This window comes from Chenopodium album, chromosome 22 (genome assembly GCF_948465745.1).
Source record: "Chenopodium album chromosome 22, dcCheAlbu1.1, whole genome shotgun sequence".
Classification (NCBI taxonomy): Eukaryota; Viridiplantae; Streptophyta; class Magnoliopsida; order Caryophyllales; family Amaranthaceae; genus Chenopodium; species Chenopodium album.
This window is the reverse complement of record NC_137855.1, coordinates 31,754,115-31,764,427: the sequence shown is the minus strand read 5'-3', so window position 1 is coordinate 31,764,427 and position 10,313 is coordinate 31,754,115. Positions and strand designations below refer to the sequence as shown.

The 10,313-nt window shown below is 32.9% G+C and overlaps 1 long non-coding RNA gene across 9 annotated transcripts; it reads right to left on the bottom strand.

Moving 5' to 3' along the window:
* Nucleotides 1–2,269: 2,269 nt before the first annotated feature.
* On the bottom strand, nt 2,270–9,743 carry LOC145604884 (uncharacterized). 9 transcript variants are annotated; one of them, XR_014104974.1, is made up of 7 exons: nt 9,438–9,743; nt 9,269–9,317; nt 7,999–8,140; nt 7,119–7,224; nt 6,018–6,343; nt 4,464–4,676; nt 2,270–4,176 (listed from the first exon to the last, which is right to left on the bottom strand). It is a non-coding gene; the product is annotated as an uncharacterized LOC145604884 (long non-coding RNA). The 9 variants fall into 9 exon arrangements; XR_014104971.1 differs by lacking the exon at nt 9,269–9,317 and having other exon boundaries at nt 2,270–2,587; nt 4,053–4,176; XR_014104968.1 differs by lacking the exon at nt 9,269–9,317 and having other exon boundaries at nt 6,018–6,181; nt 6,267–6,343.
* Nucleotides 9,744–10,313: the final 570 nt, after the last annotated feature.

Here is a 10,313-nt window from a genome sequence, read left to right as displayed (position 1 = left end):
CTTCTCTCTCATCACCTTCCCATCCTTTTTTTCTCTTACATTCTCTCTTGCCCCCCTCTATCTCAATCCCTTTCCTTTCTCAGCATGCCCTCCCTCTCCTTTCCTGACATGCCCTCTCTCTCTTTCGACATGACATCTCTATCTTTCATTACTCCTCTTTCAAACCATTTTTTTTTTCTTGATTTCCTCTCATTAGGTCTCTCTCTCTCTCTCCATCCCATTCTCCTCTTTCTATACCTAACTCTTTCTCTTACTCCTTTTCTCTCCATTTCATTCTCCTATTATATCTTCCTCTTTTTCTCCCTCTCTTCTTCCCTCGTCTTTTGCTCTCTCCCCCTCCTCTTGCTTTCCTCCCTAACTCCCCTCTCTCTCTCTCTCTCTCTCTCTCTCTCTCTCTCTCTCTCTCTCTCTCTCTATCTATCTATTTTAACAATTGACTTTTATGGTTTTACAAAATTTAAAACTAAAGTATTATTTACAACTCCTTGATTACATACTAATAAGTTGGTTCTGTAAAGACTTCTGCATCGATCTCTTTGTTCTTCGTTGAAGTCTCTTACCATTTTTTCCCTGCATTTCACAATCTTATTTTTTCTCCATTTGCTCCCCCATCTCGTCTAACATTCTAAGTCTCTTTCACAATTATACACTAAAATGGTCTCTTGAAGTGTTTCACATCTCTTCTTCCTCTATTTCCTTGAAACCTCTTTTTCAATTTTTCCCTTTATCCTTCAACCTTGTCTCTCTACTCTTTCTCTTTTTTTTTATAATGACATTTAAATTTAGATTGCACACTTGAACTTGTTCTCTTATTACTCGTTCTTTCCTTTTTGACTTAAACTCTTTAATTGTCTCTCACTTTCTTTCTTTTTTACATGATCCTTCTTGTCCCAGACCTGTGAGTTCTATCCTTTTTAAAGGCTTTAAAAATTATAAGTTGCTCATGCTCCCTCTCCCCCGAGGCCTCTTTTTTGCACTCTCTCCCACGCACGAACCCCTCTATTTATCCCAGTTTCTCTCAATCTCCATCTTTTTTCTGGCTTTTTTTTTTCTCTCATTTCCTCTTGGCCCTTCCCTCTCCCTCGACGTATCTATCTCCATCTCACTCTATTTCTCTATCTTGACCCCTCTCTCCCTATATATATATATATATATATATATATATATATATATATATATATATCTTTCTTTAAATTAGACCCTTACCTCTATCTTTCTCTTTTTGTCTCCCAACCCCCTCCTTTCTCTCTCTTCTTCATCTCCTCTCCCCTTCCCTTACTTTTTTCCAAGTCACATCCCATCTCTTGGCCTGCCCTATTTCTCTCTCTCTTGACTTATTCATTCTCACTCTCCCAACCACCCAATCTCCCTTGCCCTCTTTCTCTTCATTAACCGTTTTTTCTTCTTCCCCCTCTCTCTAGACGCATCTCTCTCTATTTCTCTCTCCCATGTCCTATCTTTTTCTATCCTCATTTTCACTTTCCCCCCTTAATCTTTTTTTATCTTTTTCCTTCTTCTCTTCCCCATTCCCTCTCCGTATGCTTCCCTTCCACCCCCTCTCTTAAACTATATGCTACTAAGGTCGTATAAAATTAAAATAAAAACACCTATTCATGAAATTAACACGATTCTACCATAATTTTAAATTTTAATTTTAAAGCTACTTCTAAGCAGGAGTAATAGCAATGAGATTTCCCAATATCATGCTAATTCGATCCGCTCTTCATAGACAAACTTGGGATTTGAGATCCCAGGTACGATCGGTTCAGGATCATGGGATCCTTCACTTTCTCATGATTGATGAACACTTGCGTTGCACGTGGTACCAAGGTATCACTAATTTTTAATGTGTTAAGACTCGTTTTAAGTGTGATTAATTAACCGCGAGTTTTTTTGGTGGTAATTGGCACTTAATAATTGTAGGCTTGGTAAATGAAAATCCAGCAATTTTTGTAATGGAAAAAAAAATGCATAGACATTCACTTCAATACCCAATTTTAACATTTCTACAATACTGTTCTAGACACGTAAGGTCGAATGATACATCCACATCAAAGGTAAACTTTTAATATCTATAAACAAAAGATATGTTTGATTTTAATAAACAAAAGACATGTTTGATTTTAATAAACTTGATGCTTCTAATTCTTTTTACCATCATATCAGCAAAGAAAGAAAGTACAAAATATTGTAAAATGACATCAGCAAAGCAATAACATCAGAAATGTTCTTCTGAAAGAAATTCAAATACTACAAAATGCACTAATCAATTGATACAATTTTTAAAACATTTAACTTAAAAAAAAAGACCATCAAAGTTGATTAAAACAATGACAAATAGTTCCCAACTGCGATATGAACCAGGGCAAGAACTACATTTAGAATAGTACACCAACTTGAATTTATCTATGAGAAACCATTTAATATTTAACGGTTTTACAAATTAATCGGCCATAATTAGGGTTTAAACTACATGTAAAACACCATAGATGACGAGAGCACCATGGTTCCGCCGCCTGCAACAACTCCCTTAAATAGCTTGTTATCTTTCGTAACTACAATTGGAGAATCCATTGTTATGATTTTTCTGTAAAATTAATCAGTTGAGTCAATTGCATATCACCATCATCTTCTCTCCCTTCTATTTGCAGGCTTGCAGCTGTTTCTCTTGCACAACTATACGTAGTATTTATTTAAGAGTTGTAATAAGCTTAAATATTCTTTTATTGTGAAACTGTGTTTTCCAGGAGTGTATGATGGGGTGCATTTAAACATTTGCAACCACCCATGTAGCCCATCAACATGTGTATTTGTGATGCAAATATGCTTCTTTGATCAATAAACTAATACAGGGTATTACCCTTTATATAGAGTACTTTTCAATATAATTTCAAGTTTCAATAATCTACTAACTTTTCAAAAATCTAGATATCAATGGATTTACCAATATAATAATTTTTTTTTTGTTTGTTTGTTTAAATGATCCGTGTCCTATTCGATTAACTATTTCAATTTCAAAATCTTCACTTGGCTAGCCCTCCCATTTCCATTTCAAATAATTAGATAGATAAAATTAAAAAAATATCATTTGTTCAGAGTAATTTAATTTATTTAGATTATGTATACATGAAATATTTACAATAATGGCATAAGATAAGTACACCTCAGCTTTACTTTTGTTGTACCAAATAGATGTATTTGTTTAAACTAAATGTCTCCTAGAATTAGAATTAGAATTAGGAAACTATCAAAAATATTATTGTCTTCTTGATGGATCTTAAGGACATAAGAATCCACATTGATTTCTTGTATTGGTGTTAAGAAACTACTAATCTAATCACTAACAAACAACATACCTTAGCTTTTATCAAAAACCGTTGCTACTTTCTACCACAATTTTTATATATAAATATGATGCTTTTTATTATTTAATAATATTGTATCGGATCATATATTATACACTTATTCTTAATTAAAGCTTCTATCTTCTTTTCTTAGAAATAATAAAGCTTCTATTCTCATTTTGTATCTTTTAATAATGCATATGTCAATGTCAAAGGATCAAAGATTCTGTTAAGTCCGAACTATAAAATTTCATTAATTATAGACTTTGTTTTGAAACCCCTCATTTTATTGTAGAGAATCATTGTTTTATTACCAAATAATTTTAATCTAAATGGTGTCTCATCAGTCCATTAAGTATCTATTCTCACATCATCGACGTGGCATACAACTCATAATTAAGGATATCTGGCATGATTTTACAAAATAGATAATCAATGCCATTTTGTAAATTTAATATTAGCTAATAAGTGATGTAATATATGCATAATGTTAATTTCTATAACGGAGATCAATGACTTAATAATAACAATTTACTAAAGCAACTCACATTCACAAATTCTTATGGTATAAAATGATGTACGTAATAAAACAAAACTAAAACATAAATTATCTTACTTTGTGACAATGTCCAGAAGGGTTTTAAGTCAACTTTGCTTCAAGTAAGAATAAGAACTAACAATATAAAAGAGAAATGATGTAATGTATACCTGCTCGAACTGACATCATTTCTTAGTTTCACTAATCTCTCCCCTGCATTTTCCTTAAAAAAAAAAACACAAAAAAAAAAATCTCCCCTACATCTTGATTCACTTTATTGATTTCAGCTTCTCTCTGGCGAAAATACAGATGGACAGCTCTAGTTAAAGAAAAGCCTTTAAGAAAAACCCTATAGCTTACAAAATAAAGATAGACAACTATGTTTATATAAAGAAAAACAAATGGGCAAAAAAGAGTAGGATAATCGACCTCATTATAGCATAATTTTAAGATTTAGCCTATATAAATGTCATATTATATTCTATATCAGCTACTCACATATCAGGTTATGTAACTAAACTTGTAACAGCTTGCCAACTACGAGTCTACAATTAAAGAAAATTGGGAGTACGAGTGCTTACTGCTTAGAACTTGCAGTTTGTAACAGCGTTGATGAATAGGTCATCCCTAGCAATGCATCAAGTCATGCTGCAAGAATTATTCATAATATGAGAGGCTGAAGACTCAAGTTTAGCTTACAGAACACACCAGACGAGATAATAACTACTTTTGTGCCGTGACATGTAAATATATCCACCACAGCAGAACAGGGAATTGAAGGTGAAACGAAGAATCTGCTGAAGAAAATCCATACAGAATAAATAAATGTCATATTTGAGGAAAGCAGTGTGAAAAAACCAAACCAAAAAAAAAAAAAGGTATAACTTTATGCATGAGATAGTATAGAAACCTCAAAGTCAAATTTCACAATCTCTAAATCGTAGAATTAATTACCTCATGCCACAATTTTTTAGCAGGCAGGAGAAAAACAATTTTGCTCTTGAGAAAATGCTAGTGCATTATAATATCATGCTAATATATCAACTTTATCATTGTACGGAACACGTTATATTGCATATATTATGGTTTGATTTCTGATATATCTTCTATCAAGATAAGGAAGGAGATAACCGACCTTGCAATGAGTTAGAATACGTATTTGCTAGATACTTATAGTATCTTAAGACAACAGCCATCAAATTTTCCGGTCAAAATATATTAGGAAAAAACAAATCAAATTATATAGTAATTAGAAGCAGATGAAGAAGTATTGTCTTACCTTAAGACAGTTGATGCAAGCAATGACACACTACATGAATAAAACTTATAGAAACTCAAATCTTATATGTTGTTCAATCATAGTTCATTAGAAACACTTAAACTGAAGATAATGGCCGCTCCTAAAAGTTATATTCCAAAATAATATACCCAATTATCAAATCCCTAGTTGAGCCGTAATACACATTGTCCAAGTATGACAAGTGAGATGCAATCTTCTGCCTTTGGATTCTACAAATTGAACAGGGAGACTTCTCTTGTATTGTTGTTTCATATTCCTCCATAAACACAAGCAAAATTTTCTTCATTATCTTTACATTTAATCTAAATCTAAATTAATTAGATATCCAAAGTCTAAAGTCCCAAAGAGGAGAAAGGTTTTGTCTGGTCAGCTTGTGTAGAGTGACACAAAACTAATGTAATAAAGGCTATAGCAGTAGATAATTTTTTTTTTTTATCTTTTCATCAATAAAACTCATACTCCTTTACATTGAAAGATTACAAACAATATCAATCTAAATCATGGTTCATGAAGATAACACCTGACAAGAACCCCATAACTTTGTAGGGAAATACAAGCAAAATAGATAATACTCTTAATAAAGATTATCAACAAGAAGTCATCGAAAGTAAAAAAAAAAAGTTTTATTTCACAAAATTGACAATACCAACAACCAGTCAATTTTGGGGAAAAAATTGAACTTTATTATTTTTATAGAGATTTAATCCATAAAGTTGAGAAAACAAATTGTTTCAAAGAGCAATTTGATAATTTGAGAAAGCCATATGTTTGAGTAGCTTTGAGCTCTCAACCCATGGTATTTTTCTGAAGTAAATGAGGTGCTACTCTGTCTTACCTTAGACGGTTGAAATAGCGGCTGTGTGAATAAAGAAGATCTCCCTTTCACAAAAGACCCAAAGATTTCTGCTTTCTGCCAAGATCCAGAACTATCTGGAGCAGATGAAGGTGGTAAGGTCACCATTATAAAGTATAAACACTTGGAAACTTTCTTTCTCCTCACTTCACCAAATCAAAACAAAACAAACCCATAAAAAATCAAAGAGCAACCCATATTGTGACCATGATGAACAAACAAAAGCTATACCTCCTCCTCTTCCACTAATGTCCTCAAATATAACAACAATTTCACATGTAAAAACCGCTGAAGCCACAAATGGGTACCTACAATACCAAGCAACAGCAAAATACAAGCTTCATGAGTTTTCAGAAGGGCCATTATAACACATCATATAAAATTTTTAAGGATCAAACCATGCAATGGGAGTTGGCATTGCACATCATTCATCCAAAAATAACTATTGTTAAGAGGCTCAAAGAATAACCAAAGAGCTTCCCTTAAAATAACTATCAAGTATCAGCTTATACCTCAGTTACCCAAATTAGCATTTTAAAACTTTTAAAGAAAGCATTGCACAACATTCATCCAAAATCTGTTGGTCATACCCTCAAAGTACTTCCTCTCAACAATGGTAGACAATTAGACATCAAATAAATTACCATGAAACGAACTGAGTTTCACTTGCAATTTAGGGCTGCATTTTCAGCACTAATATAATTTCAAAAGCCCAAGAAAGTTGATCGGGCAACTTTAAAAGTCAAAAGGCAAGAAAAGGAAAAATCAAAGGAGCTTCAATTGAGGTTACAGGAAACAACACTAAATTAGCTACAGTAACAGCTAGTTCAAACAAACAAGATTAACATTTGAAAAGGATATATGAGTTTGGAAACCAATAACTTTCTTTACTCCTCCAAAGTTAGTGACTATAAAATGATTTATTCACCTATTAATTCAAGGGATTAAAGCATCACAGGAGAAATAGCTAAATTGGAACATTTAGTCAAATTCACAAAATAAATTAAACTACATACTGTCTCATAAAATAGCTATCAACCAATGCATATAAAAAATGCAGTTAAGATGTAAAAAGGGTTTTACTCGAAGGTGCGTTTGTTGTCAGCATCCTCTGGAGGTTCTTCTACAACATAGCAAATATATGACTCACATAGGGGCAAGCTCGTCTAAAGAGTTCAGAAGCATTGTCCTAATCAAAGCATAAAACAAAGATATTATGAAAAGAACACTTTTAATATTGACAAATTATCAAAATAGATGAGCTGATTACTTGTCACAGTCACTTTGTATTAAGGAACCAGAATTACCAATGCCTGATCCTCTGAGAACTATTTTACAACTCTCCCTAGCTTGGAATTAGATCCTACCTTCTACAATATACAACTCATAATGTAATAAATTAAACAAAACAATCTTAAGAAAAGAACATATAATACCTGAATTTTAAGCTTTGACTATGATAAAAGGGGAAGAATTCAAGTGAACAAATGGAAATTTAGCATTAAATCCATAGAGAACAGAATCAAGAGGTATTGACCATTAAGGGGATGGATTTGAGGCATGATCTTCAGGTAGGATGAGTTAGCAGAAGTTTTTTTTTTTAAAAAAAAATACACACGCACGCACGCACGCACGCACGCACACAAAGCACGAACTGAGAAACGCAAATTAACACATGAATGAGGTACATATTGGCTTAATTTAATAAAAAGTAGTGATTTATACTCCATTTTGTCCTGTCAATTAGGTAACACTGGGATAGATAGTGCAATGCAGCGAGACTAAAGCATGGTAATTTAATTGAGCTGTGAGACATACAATCAAGTGGAGTACATGGCATCAAAAAATTTATAATAAAAAATTTAGATACACACAGATGTCAAGCTAGCCTAATCATTACTTAGTTGCCATATAAATTAAGAACAGAAAAAAATATAAAAAAGAAAAAGTTCAAGGAAATCACCTTTTTACTAATTTTAACACCTAATAAGTTTGCTTCTCGCAAAACAGAGAGCCTGAGTTGTAAAGGATAGACATCTGATATATCAACACTACCAGCTGAAAAACGTCCAACGAGCTTCATTGCATTTTTAGAATCACTATGCCTACATAGAAAAGATTTAAAAGATTAATTCACAATACGCTGAGCAATCACTCAATAAAACTATTTTATTCTAACAAAAATAAGAATCTAGATCGAGTTGAAATGAAAACTTCATCAAGCATCTAGTTTTGAAATATCAAAAGTGATGGCTTATAAAGTCTTGATTGTGTAAGGCAATTATCTTCTAACATTATGACAGCTATCATTCTCTTGAATTTACAGGCCAATCTCAATCCGGGTTGTTTAGAGATGACAGAAATTTGTGACCCACTTGCCAATACAACACATCATACTGACACAATTACGGTTCAAATTGCAACCAATTTACATGTGAATTAGTAGCATAAACATTGATTAGTACAAAACAAAATAGCATTATTGATGATTATCTAATACTCCCTCCGTCCCCAAATGATAGTCCCTTATGGGCAAAAATTACGGGAATTAAGAAACTTAAATAAAAGTAGTAAAATTACATTGAAAAGATAAATTTACATTGGGTATGTAAAATAGTAGAGAGAGAAAGTAATAAAAGTACATTGAAAAACAAAATTTATATGGGAAAGTTAAATTTGCACAAATATTGTTGTAATTGGAGGAAATTTTGATAAAAAATTGATATTAATGGTACTTGAAAAAAACAAATGAGACTATCAATTTGGGACTAAAAATAGGTCATAAGGGACTATCATTTGGGGACGGAGGGAGTATGAATACAATATCGCCTATGCCACAAAGAAGCAATAAATAAAATAAGCAAAGATAAAATTCAGAAATCAAACCAATCAATAAAAAAGAATAAAAATGCTGAAAATCATACGAAGTAGTAAAGATGAAGCATACCATACCTAACTGCACTATATTAGGCATTCTAACAAGTGTCATGGAAATTCAAGTTTTACCAACAATAATAGGTAATGTCCCATGAAGCTTGAAAAAAGACAGAATACTGATAACCTCGTTTATATTACAAATTCAGTTAGTCTAGGGCATTCATACAATTATGTCAACTAATTGACAATTATAATCAGCAGTCAACCGACAAAATTCCCAAATTCGACAAAATCAGCTAAAATTCATGTCAGAAATAAGAACATAACTTCAACACACACCAATTTAGTTCTTATACCCCTCTAAGGCGAGCCAAAACCGCTTCACTCAATGCCACCTCGTCATTACTTTCATACAAAACAGAATCAACCAAAAATCCAAAACGAGCGATCAACAACAACCAATTACCATAAACAAGAATCCCTAATTAAAATTAAACTAAAAATTCAAGAATCAAATCAACAAACCTTCTCAAATTCCCGAGTCTTCTGAAATTCAATAGCAGAAGGTCCCGCCATAGAAATCGGCTTCGTCACTCCAAGTAGCTTCACCAATCCTTCTGTACTCCCCATCCTTCTTCACTCAACAAAATTCTCTCAAAATTTTACCCAAATTCCCAAGACCAAACCCTAAATTCTCAATGATCTATCCTCACAACCAAGAAATAAACCCGAATTTCACAATTAATTGAAACCCTAATGATACAAAACTCAATCACGATCAAACAAATAAGGATTCAATTGAGGAGAGAGAAAGTGAATGAAAGGAGAGAGGATGAGTGAAAAGAATGCCAATAAAAATGGGGGTTGTTATTTGTCGCTCCCATTTTACCGGGTAACGCTCCCTTTTTTTCTTGAAATTCCAATTTTACCCTTAATATATAAATACGGTTTTTTCCTTCCCGACCCACATTAATACAACAAAATTACATTAATTATCAAATACTAAATCACAACAATAATCACAAGACATATGTTGATAAACGTACTTAACAATTTAAAAAAAAAAAAAAAAAAAAAAAAAAAAAATTTGGGACATCCGCCTAAAATTTCCGGATGTCCCTAGGTACATCCGCCTAAAATTTCCGGATGTGCCTAGGTACATCCGCCTGAAATTTCCGGATGTGCCAAGGTACATCCGCCTGAAATTTCCGGATGTACCATGGAACATCCGGATTTTTTAGGCGGATCCCATCTTCCGCTTGAAATTTCCGGATGTTCCATGGTACATCCGGAAATTTTAGGCGGATGTACCTAGGACATCCGGAAATTTTAGGCGGATGTCCTACTTACCGAAAATAAAAAAAAAAAATACTTACAGAATGATCCGACGCATTCTCCGGC